The 12,577-nt window shown below is 33.3% G+C and overlaps 1 protein-coding gene across 7 annotated transcripts in view; it reads right to left on the minus strand.

Annotated features, from left to right (window-relative positions):
- Positions 1-12,577, minus strand: part of MANEA (mannosidase endo-alpha) — a 117,809-nt gene that overhangs the window by 85,114 nt on the left and 20,118 nt on the right. The window lies entirely within an intron of this gene.

Raw genomic sequence — 12,577 nt, forward strand, 5'->3', positions numbered from 1 at the left:
TACAGTAACACACAGAATAGTTTTACAGCCCTCAAAACCCTTTGTACTCCACTTATTAATCCCTCCTCCATGTCCTTCCTCAATCCCCCAGAAAATAACTGATCCTTTTACTATCTCTATATACTTTGCCTTTTCCAGAATGTTATGTAGGTGGAATCATAAAGTAACATCTTCAGACATTTCTTATACTCTGAAATATGCATTTAAGTTTCATGTCTTTTTAAGACTTGACAACTCATTCTCTTTATTGCTGAATAATGTTCCATGTATTAGTGTGCCACAGTTTGTCCACTTACCTATTGAAGACATCTTGGTTTCTTACAATTTTTGGCAATTATAAATAAAACGGCTATAAACATTTATGTGCAGATTTTTGTGTGGATCAATATCACTTAACAGAAGATTCAAGAAATTTTTTAAATTACAGTTTATCCCTGTAGTACCTACTTACTTTTGAACTGATAAACTACAAAAAGAAAGTTTTAGAAACAATAAGCCTGCGAAGAAATTACTAACTGGAGAGGGAAATCTTTGAAATCAACTAATCCAAAGCCTCATTACATATATAAAGAAGCAAGAGGCCACTAAAAGTATTGTACTAATTTCTAAATCATTTAACAGACTCTTTCAGACAAGGAGGAAAATGCAATGTTATCAAAAGACAAGCATGTGGAAATACAGAAAAGGCAAGGTTAGAAACTGGCATAGAACTAAATTTTAAGACTTAAATTTGTGTTAGCTATGTCATGTATAAACAGCAGTCCCATCTAAAGACAAAACAGAACTTCTAGGTTAAGTTAACAGAAAAAAAAAAGATATCTGTCCCCTATACAATCTGAAAATAAAAATAGCAATAAGAACACAAAGAGATAGAAAAAAGAATCTATAATATATGGGGCTTCAGGGGAGATTCTGGCTACCTAAGAAAGCAGTCATATGGAAAAACAATGTTGATGAGAAAAGTGTCGGAAGACAACTGATCAAACATTCAAGCTGCCTACTTCTCCAGCTTATAAGAAGGACATCACCAATGAAAAGTGACAATAAAGATTTTCTCAACATGGGACCTATGAAAAAATCCTGCAAAAAAAATGGTGAAAAAGAACATGGGAAAACATTATAAAGGAGAAACATACAAAAGAAATATTATGCCATAGAGCTCAGGAAAATTATGAACACGGCATGCTTCGATGAAATTAAAAACAAGATTCCTGTTTCTAATAGATTAGGTTACTTAGACCAACATTCCCAACAAAAACAAATTATTAAATAAGATATGGGAACAAAAAACTTCCAAAAGCCAAAGAGCTGAAGAGAGTAAAGAATTACCTGTCTAAAATAAAGTGAAAATGTGAAGTCAGAGAAGTAACTGAGAAAGGAAGTCAGTCTGCCCTAAGCATAATTAGGAGAAGTAAACCAGCCCTCAAAATCAGTGGATTAAATCCCGGGTGGACAATGCTTGGGAAGTCCTCTAGCTTGAAAGGGAATTTAAGGTGGGTAATATTTTCTACTGTACAGCACAGATATAGAATATTTTCTATATCTACAAGCACAGATATAGAATATTTTCATTATCACAGAAAGTTCTATTGTACAGCATTGCCAGTATTCTGATTCTCTAAACACCTTATCAACTTGTTCTTCTCCAATGATTTTTTCTTCCTCCCTATCCTTGCTGAAGGTATACTCTAAGGCTTGGGGAGAATGTTCTCTGTTCTTCCTTATCCTCTTATTGTGTTTCAGTCAATTATCACTTCCACATGTTGAATTATACCCCCATATTGTGCTCTACAATCCAATTTATCTTTGTACGGTGCCTTCTGGGCTGTGTCACTCATGAGCTTTGAATAAGTAATGGCCTGGGAACCAAGCCCAATGATGGTCCTACTCCTGAGGAGAACTGGCCTATTTAAATGTTAATAAATCCTTCACAGTAACCCAAAAGGTTTCTCTAAAATATGTAAACCAAGTATCATTTATAAATAAAATCTTTTACTGTGTATTTCTACCACTCCAATTGCTAAGGGAAAAGGGATACTCTTTAAAGTCCATTCTTAGAATATTAGCATATTAAATGCAGACCACTTCATAATGATCACATCCTCCCTCCGCAGCACTTACCACTGGATCCTCAATATAACTGATACCCAAAAATATTTTTGTTAAGCTAAATGCTTCTAAACAGGGTAATAGTTAAAAACACAGGTAGGAAATCAGATAGACCTGGAGAATCCAGTCCCAATTCTGCCATTTGATAGATGTTTAGCTTCAGGTAAGTTTGTCTACTTAAGTTTTCACATTTGTAAAATGGGAATAAATTCAGTTCATAATCTAAAAGGCTGTTTTAAAAAGTATACATGAGAGAATGAACTATGAAGACTAAGACCTCCCCCAAAAAGTGATTAAAAAAAACATTTAATAACAAGAAGACAGTAAAACAGTATGTAAATTTGTTACCTCAACAGAGCTTGTGATAGCTTCTTTTACATATAGGGAACTTAGTGCTTCTTTCAAACATCTCAAACATTCTTTCAAACTAAAGATTTAATAGAAAGAAAGCAAGCCCATTTCCAGGCATAAACACAATTATTCAGGATGACAGTTTCAAGAAAAATTATAAGACGTAAAAAAGCAAGAAAAATAATGCACATTCAAAACAATCAATAGAGCCAGACTCAGATCTGAAATACATGTTGAAATCACTAAACAAGGAATTTTAAATTACTATTATGATTAAATGTTAAAAGATCTAATGGGAAAGATAGTCAACATGTAAGGTCAGGTGGAAAATATTAGCAGAGAGTTGAAAACTAAAAGAATCAAATAGAAATGCTGGAAATTATAAAAATATTAAAAGAGATGAAGAATGCCTTCAACAGACTCATGAACAGACACAGCAGAGCTGAGGAAAGAGTCAGGTAATTAAGCATGTCACAAGAAATTATCATAACAGAAATGTAATTAGAAAAAATGACTGGGGGCAAAAAACAATAAACAATGCATCCAATACCTCTGGGATAAATATCAAAGTTCTAACATACATGTAATTGAAAGCTCAGAAGTAAAAGGTATATAGAGAGAAATAACAGCTAAGAATTTTGCAAAGTTAATGACAAAAAGCAAGAAATTCAAGAAGCTCAGAGAACACGGAGAAGCCTAAATACCAAAAAACAACAACTAAAGATATATTAAAACTGCTAAAAATCAAAAACCAAGAAAAAACATTGCATAGAAAGTCAGAGAAAAAAGACAGATACCTACAGGAAAATTAAGATATAAAAAGATGTTTAAAAATTACAGCATACGTCTCATCAGAAACCATGAAAGACAGAAGACAATGGCATAATATTTTTAAAGTTCCAAAAGAAAACAAATAAAATACCCCCAAATCTGCCCATTGAGAATTCTGTAGCAGATGAAGTATCATTCAGATAAAAGATACAAACAAGATGTAAAAAACTTCATTGCAAGCAGATCAGTACTACAAGAAATGGTAAAGGAAATTTTTGAGGGAGAATGAATGTGATACCAAACATCCACTTGGATTTACTCTAAAAAATGAGGAACATTGGAAATGTAATAAAGGTGAAATAAACACTCTTGTGTTTATTTATGTAATGAAGGTGAAATAAACACTCTTTTTTTGTCTTTTACTTTTAATTGCTTTATAAGATGACCAAATGTTTGAAGCTGTGGTCAGCAACACACTGCCCATGAACCAAATCTTGTGGCAGAACTGAGTAGTTGCAAAAACAACGTGGTACATAAAAATCTAAAATATTTATTGTTACCTGGTCCTTCACAGAAAATGTTTGCCAAGCTCTGGTCTATAATAGGAGTAGTGTATAGTGCTTTTTCTGATAGAAGAATTATAACAACATTAGCAAAAAGTATGGGAAGGAAAAACTGGGAATATACTGTGGTGAGGTCCTTATACTACATATGAAGCAGGTATTATTTGCAAGTAGACTCATTACACATAAAGATATATTTTGTAAACCTTAGGTTATCAACTAAAAAAGAATAATATTAAATACTAAGCAAAGAGTAGACACTAAATGTAATCATAAAAAAGTATGAAATTCCTAAAAATCTTATATGTTCTGGTATAATGTTATAAGTCATAATTCTAGTTATTACTTTAAAATGTATATCTCAGAAATAACTAAATTTCCTTGTCAATTGCATTATGAACTTTCGTCAAAAAAAAGAAATAGGAAGAGACTGAAAAGATAGTAGATTTCAATCAATCCAACTATATAAATAAATCATATTAGGTGCAAACAGTCTAATCATACTGATTTAAACACAGAATTTTCAGATTGGATTTTAAAAAAGCAAAACCTAACCATATGTTGTGTCCAAGAAAACCACTTTAAGTATAAAGACAAAGATAAGTTAAAGGTAAAAGAATGAAAAAGGATACACGAGGCAAACATTAATCAAAGAGAGCTGGAGTTGTTATAGCAATGTGAGACAACGTAGACTTCAAAACAAAGAATATTACCAGCAATAAAGAAGGATTATTTCATAACAAAGGACTTAGTTATCCCCAAAGATATAATAGTCCTAAATGTTTATGTACTTAAAAAAAGACCTTCAAAATATATGAAGCAAAAACTGACAAACCTGAAAGGAGAAATAGATGAATCCACAATTCTACTTGGAGACTTCAAAACTGCTTTATCAGTAACTGATAAAACAAGCAGAAAATCAGAAAGGATAAAGAAGATCTGAACAATACTATCAAGAACTTGAACTAACTGACATTTATAAGATAGCCCATTCAACAGCAGCAGAACACACATTCTTTTTCCAGAGAATCAATGAAACCAAGTTGGTTCACTGAAAGAGTCAACAATAATAATCAAACTCTATAAATACTGACAGGAAAAAAGTGAGAAAAGAAGAAATCTTTTGGCAACATCTATATAGACACCATATACTTTAAAAGCATAAGAGGGCTTCCCTGGTGGCGCAGTGGTTGAGAGTCCGCCTGCCGATGCAGGGGACACGGGTTCGTGCCCCGGTCCGGGAAGATCCCACATGCCGCGGAGCAGCTGGGCTCATGAGCCATGGCTGCTGAGCCTGCGCGCCCGGAGCCTGTGCTCCGCAATGGGAGAGGCCACAACAGTGAGAGGCCCGTGTACAGCAAAAAAAAAAAAAAAAAAAAAAAAAGCATAAGAAAAATAATACACATGGCTCTTTGCCCAGAAAACTAACAAATTAGATGAAATGGACCAGTTCTTTCAAACATAAAAGTACCCAAACTCACTCTAGAATAAATAGATAACATGAATAGTCCTATGTCTATTAATGAAATTTTGTAGTTAAAAAAAGAATGAAATCACCAGCCCAAGAGGATTTTGCAGGTGAATTCTATCAAATAGGTAAGGAAAAAAAAAACCCAACTCTACTCAATCTCTTCCAGAAAATGAAAGAGGAAAGACTTCTTGACTAATTTTATGAGGTCATAACCTACTCTAATGACAAAAGACAAAGACATCAAGAAAAGAAAAACCACAGACAAACATCTCATATGAAAAAGGACACAAAATCCTTTAAAAAGATGAGCAAACAGGATTTAGCAATATAGAAGCAGGATAATAAATCATCACCAAATGGGGTTTATTCTAGGAATAAAAAATGAGATTCAACATTTGAAAATCAATCCATATAAGTAACTATATTAAACACTAAAGATTAAACAGTCAATGGATCAAAGAAAAAAATCACAAGGGAAATTGGAAAACACTTAAAGAGATGAATAAAACAAAAACATGACATACCAAAACTTATGGGATGTGGCCAAAGTGATGCTAAAGGGTAAACAAATAGCTGTAAATGTTACAAACAAGGAAAATCTCAAATAAACAACTTTACAACTTAAGGAACTAGAAAAAGAACAAACTAATTCTAAAGCTAGCAGAGGAAGGAGATAATAAAAGATTAGCTCAGATATAAATGAAACACAAAACAGAAAAACAATAGAGAAAATCAATGAAACCAAAATTTGTTTTTTGGAAGAGATCACAAAATCAACAAAACTTTACCTGGATGAACTAAAAGGAAAAGAGAGAAGATACAAATTACTAAAATCAAAGATGAAAGTGAGGATATTACTACTGATTCTACAGAAGCAAAATGATAACTAAAGAGTACTAGGAACAATTTTACACCAGCAAATTTGATAGCCTAGATGAAATGGACAAATTCCTAGAAGCCCAAAACCTACCCAGACTGAATTATGAAGAAATAAAACAATTTGAATAGACTTATCACTATTAAGAAAATTGAATCAATAAACAAACATCTCCTGACCATAAAAAAAGCCCTAGACCAGATGGCTTCATGGGTGAATTCTACCAAATATTTAAAGAACTGAAGCAATCCTTTTCAAACTGTTCCAAAAACCAAAGAGGAGAGAATATTTCCCAACTCATTCTATAAGGTCAGCATTACCTTAATACCAAAGCCAGACAAAGACACAAGAAAACTACAAACTACCATCCTTTATGAATACCGATGCAAAACTCCTCAAAAAAAATATTAGCAAATCGAATTTAGCAGCATACTAAAAGGGTTACACATCATGACTAGGTAGGGTTTATTCCTGGAATGTTAGGATGATACAACAAATGGACATTGATCAATGTAATATACCACATTAACAGAATGAAGGGAAAAATAAATAAATGGTCATCTCAATTGATGCAGAAAAAGCATCTGACAAAATTCAACACTCTTTCCTAAAAGCACTCAAGAACTAGGAATAGAAAAAAAAATACCACAACATAACAAAAGCTTTAGATGAAATAGCTACAGTGAACAGCATACTCAAAAGACTAAAAGTGAAAGACTAAAAGCTTTTCCTCTAAGATCAAGAACAAGGCAAGGATGTCTACTTTCACCACTTCCATTTAACACAGTACTGGAAGCTCTAGACAGCAATTAGGGAAAAAAAGAAATAAAAGGCATCCAAATTGGAAAGAAAGAAGTAAAATTTTCTCTGTTTGCAGATGACATGATCTTATATGTAGAAAACTCTAAAGATTCCACATACACAAAATAATTAGAATACGTGAATTAATAATTGCAGAATACAAAATTAACACAGAGAAATTAGTTTCATTTCTGTACAATAACAAACAATCTGAAAAGAAAATTTCAAAAACAATTCAAACACAATAGCATCAAAAAAGAAAATATACTTATGAAGTAACTTAAGGAGGCAAAAGATTTGTACAATGAAAACTACAAAACATTGCTAAAAGAAATTAAACACAACACGAAAAATGAAAGCATGTCCCACGTTCATGGATTGAAAGAATTAATTTTGTTAAAATGTCACGACTATTCAAAGTGATCTACAGATTCAATGTGATCCCTATCAAAGTCTCAATGACATTTTTTTGCCTAAATAGAAAAACCCATCCTGAAATTCATATGGAATTCATGTGATCCTGAAGAGCCAAAATTATCTTGAAAAAGGACAAAATTGGAGGATTCATACCTCTTGATTTCAAAACTTATTACAAAGCAACAGTAATCAACATAGTGTGTTGTGGTACTGGTATAAAGACAAACATACAGACTAATGGAACAGAATAAAGACCAGAAATATACCCTTGTATATTTGTTCAAAACCTTTTTGACAGAGATGCCAAGCCCATTCAATGGGGCAAGGATGGTCTTTTTAACAAATGGTGCTGGGAAAACTGGATGTTCACATGCAAAAGATTTAAGTTGGACCCTTATTTAACACCATACACAAAAATTAACTCAAAATGGACCACAGATCTAAATGTAAGACCTAAAACTATAAGACTCTTAGAAGAAAATAAGGGAAAAGCTTCCTGACATCAGATTTGGTAATGATTATTTGGATATGACACCAAAAGCACAGGTAACAAAATAAAGAATAAATAAACTGGACTCAATGAAGATTTAAAAATTTTGTGCATCAAAAGACACTATCAACAAAGTGAAAATGCAACCCACAGGATGGGAGAAAATATTTGCATATCATTTATCTGACAAGGGATTAATACATCCAGAGTATAGAGAGAACTCTTAAAACTCAACAATAAAAAAAAATAAACCACCAGACTAAAAATGAGCAAAGGACTTAAATAGAAATTTCTCCAAAGAAAATATTCAATGACCAATGAGCACATGAAAAGATGTTCAACGTCACTAATCATTAGGGAAATGCAAATCAAAATTAAAATGAGATACTACCTCAAACCCATAAGGCTCGCTCCTATTTAAAAAAAAAAAAAAATACCAGAAAACAATTGTTGGCAAGGATGTGGAAAGATCGAGATCCTTGTGCACTGTTGCTAAGTATGTAAAAAAAGTACAGTTGCTGTGGAACACAGCAGAGCAGTTCCTCAAAAAATTAAAAACAGGATTACCATATAATCTAGTAATTCCAATCTAAGTATATAACTAAAAAAATTGAAGCTGAAGTCTGGTTATTGAAGAGACATTTATATTTGTACACATGTTCATAATAGCATTATTCACATGCCTAAAATGTGGGAGCAACTCAAGTGTCCATCAACAGATGAATATATAAGCAAAATGTGGTATCTACATACAATGGAATATTATTCAATCTTTAAAAAGAATGAAATTCTGCAATATGCTACAACATGGATGAACCCATATGATGCTAAGTGAAATAAAACAGTCACAGAAAGATAAATACTGTATGATTCTACTTATATGAGGTGCTTAGATACAAAATAATAGAGACAGAAAGTATAATGATTGTTGCCAAAGGTGAGGTGAGGGGAATAGGGAGTTATTTAATAGGTAAAGTTTCAGTTATGAAGATGGATGGGGTGATGATTTACAGTGTTATGTATGTATTTATTATCACTGAACTGTACACTTAAATATGGTTAAAATGGTAAATTTTATGTTATGTGTATTTTACCAGAATAAAAAGAATCTGAAAAAAAATTTTTTAAAGATCTTATCAATGGGTACAGAAAAAAAGCATTTGATAAAACTCAGCATGGTAAAACTCTCAGCACTAGTAATAGAAGTGAACTTCTTTGACTTGATAAATGACATTTAAAAAAACCCTGGAACTCATATAATACTTAATGAAGAAAGACTTCTTTTCCCCTAAGATCAAAATCAAGTATATCCTCTTCTCTTACCACTTACATCCACATAACATCGGAAGTCCAAACCAGTGCAATAAGGCAAGAGAAAGAAACAAAGGTATACAGATTAGAAAGGAAGATACAAACATGTCTTTATTTGCATTCAACTCTCTATAAACACAAAGAATCCACAAAAATGTTCCTAGAGTTAATAAACTGAGTTTATCAAAATCACAAGATACAAGATATAAATATATAGTATTTCTACACACTTTTGATGGGCAAAAAAATAAAAATTTAAGAAAACAGTATCATTTATAATAGTACCCCCCCAAAAAATACTTAAAATAAATGTAAAAATATATGTACAGAATCTGTACACTGAAAATTATAAAAATCTAAAGAAAGTTAAAAAAATTTAAAGTCCTGTATAAATGGAAAAATACATCACGTTTATGGAATGGAATATTTAACTTGTTATTGTTCAACAGTGGTAACTTAATTTATTATTTTAAAAATGTCAACTTTCCTCAAATAGATCTATACATTTAAACCAATCCCACTCTAAATTCCACCAGGATATTTTAAAGATACGGACTAGTTGATATGGATAGGCAAAGGAATTAAATAGCCAATGCAATTTTGAAAGAGAACAAAGAGGAATCATACTACCTGACTTCAGGAAGCTAAAGCAATCAAGACAGGGTGGTACTGATGAAAGGATAGACATATTAAATCAACAGATCAGAATAGAGTCCTGAAATAAACCCAAACAAATATACACAGTCATTGGATTTTTGATAAAAGTAGAACATGTCAATGGCGATAGTACAGTCTTCTTAACAAATGAAGTGAGAAATGCCCATATTACATTCTTAGCAGAAAGAGAGGCAAGTCCATTTTCCAGAGATGAAAGCTACATACTACAGTTCTATGGACCTACAGAAGACAACATGCTTTCAAGAAAAAAATTACAAGGCATATGTAAAAACAAGAAAAACCCAGCACACTCCCAAGAGATAAAGCAATCAGTAGAACTAAACTCAGTCATCTATAGCAATATGAAACCATCACCAATCTGCATTTATAAATATGCATTTTAAACTTAATACAATTACTCTAAAAGGAAAATTTATGACATTGTGTTAGATGTTAATTTAAACGTCAAAAATCTAATTCATTTTACTGTAAGTTCTATTTCTTCTACTTATATGTACAAATTTTAAAGGCAGGAGATACAGAGATAATTGTGGCCTTGTAAAAACTGATAATTTCCACCTTCAGAAAATATTCTAATATTAGTTCCCATCTAGTGCTTTTGAAGTACCAATGAAGGAAACAAAGGGAAGTACAAGATATGTGACTTATTCTTCTTCTTGTCCCTAGAATCTAACATAAGGTTGGGACATGGTAGAAACTCAGTAAGTATTTAGTGCTAAACTGAAGGAAAGGGAAGATAATTTTAAAGACACAGAATGAATTATGTTTTGCTAAGTGTATTAGTTTTCTATTACTACCACAACGAATTAACACAAATTTAATGGCTTAACACAATGAAAATTTATTATCTTACAGTTTTATAGGTCAGAATTTGACATGGGTCTCACTAGGCTAATATCAAGGGGTTGCACTGAACTACATTCCTTTCTAGAGGCTCCAAGAAAGAAGCAGTTTCCTTGCTGTTGTGAGCTTGTGGAAGACACCACATTGTGTGGCTCATGACTTTTCTAACCCCATTTCAAAAGCAGGCAGAGCAAGCTGAGTTCTTTTAAGACCACTTATCTCTGACTCTCTCTTTTCCCTCTTCTACGTTTAGGGACTCCAATGATTAGATTAGTCCCACCTCAAGGTGAACTGATTAGCAACCTTAATTATGCATCTGCATCCTTAATTCCTTTTGCCTTGTAAGGCAATATATTCAGAGATTCTGGGCATTAGAATGTGTACATCTTTAGGGCCGTTATTCTGAATACTACACTATGTTTTTTGAAAATTTTATAAAAAAAGGTACTCATCTGTGATACTTTAAAGACTTGAAAAGGATACATATCTATCAGTGGCTTCTATCTGCTATCTGAGACATTATTATAATATAATGGTTGGAATTTAAATATAACATTAATACTTCATTTTAATTTCATCATTCTTTTCTAGGAAAAAAAGGTTAAACCGCTAATATTTATACACATAACACTTTAATTATAAAGCAAATAATTAACCAGCTTGTACTGTGAGATACAAAAGTATCATTACCTCACAGAGTAATTCAATAAAAATAAAAATGAGGCCATTTATATCAAAGGAAAAATATGAATGTTAAAGAAGTCAAAGCACATTCAACCATATAGCAATTTAAATAGCCTTCACTGACTGTTTTCTTCATTAAAAAAATGCCAGGGTCAGCATGATAATTCCATGGACCAAAATAGTGTTTTGTGTGCACTATTTTTATAGTTAAATTATTCTTTGCCTAATAATGATAAGTATAATAGGAAGTGACATCAGCAACATGGTGGCATAAGATGGTCCTCCTTTATATCTCCCTTTTTAATTAGATATCCTTACATAAATGAATCTCCTCTGTGGGTATTTTGGGACCTAGCACCTCACTCCAAAGGACCTGTGAGGAATCTCCACCAACAGTGTAGCAAGAAACAGACAAATCTCTCTAAGGGCTGCCGAACCAGCAGGGCCAGCAAATCTGCCTAGACCCCCACTGGCTGCTATCAGGCAAAAATTGAGTGAGTACTATCCCTGGCAGGTGCTCATGCATGAAAGAAAACTTGCAGAAGTCCAGCCTTCAAAAAAGGACTTGAATTTGGTCACAGAGAAGGAATTATGAGAAACTTTACTGGTGCTGCCCCTCCCCTAAGGAAACACTGAACAAGGTTGACTTATCCAGTGGAGGTAACCTCTCCTTCCTGGGGAAAAGAAAGCAGTGGGTAACAGGCTACCCCAGCTGGGCAGGATATGGCTGGAGAAACCCATTTCTCTTCACCAGCACCTGGAGTACTAAGGTGGGAGCTTCACAACTGAGGGAAGGGAGGATGATGGCAAAGAGGAGAAAAGAATTTCGAATAGCATTAAAGGGGTAGCACGCCAGCCATGAGCCTGTTGGAACACCACCCACTGAGATTGCACAACTAGGTCTGTGGGCACTCTCAATACACCTCAGTGCTGTCACCCACACCTCCTCCCACTTTGCTGCTGGCTCCTCGTGCTCACTCCAGAGTGAACCTCCGGAAATGTGTGCTGGCAAACAGGGAGCCCACTAAGAAAACAAGACACCACAGTCAGTGGTTTCTCACAGTAAGTGGGAAACCACAAATCTGAGCTATAGTGGCTACATTCTGAGAAACAAAAGAGGTTTCCAACAGCCAACCTGGTGAAACGTTAAAAGCCAAGTAGACATAAAAGCTTAAAAGTCTGCCCACAGGGGATAAGAAGTATACTGGAGC

The sequence above is a fragment of the Lagenorhynchus albirostris genome, chromosome 12 (genome assembly GCF_949774975.1).
Source record: "Lagenorhynchus albirostris chromosome 12, mLagAlb1.1, whole genome shotgun sequence".
In the NCBI taxonomy this organism is placed as follows: Eukaryota; Metazoa; Chordata; class Mammalia; order Artiodactyla; family Delphinidae; genus Lagenorhynchus; species Lagenorhynchus albirostris.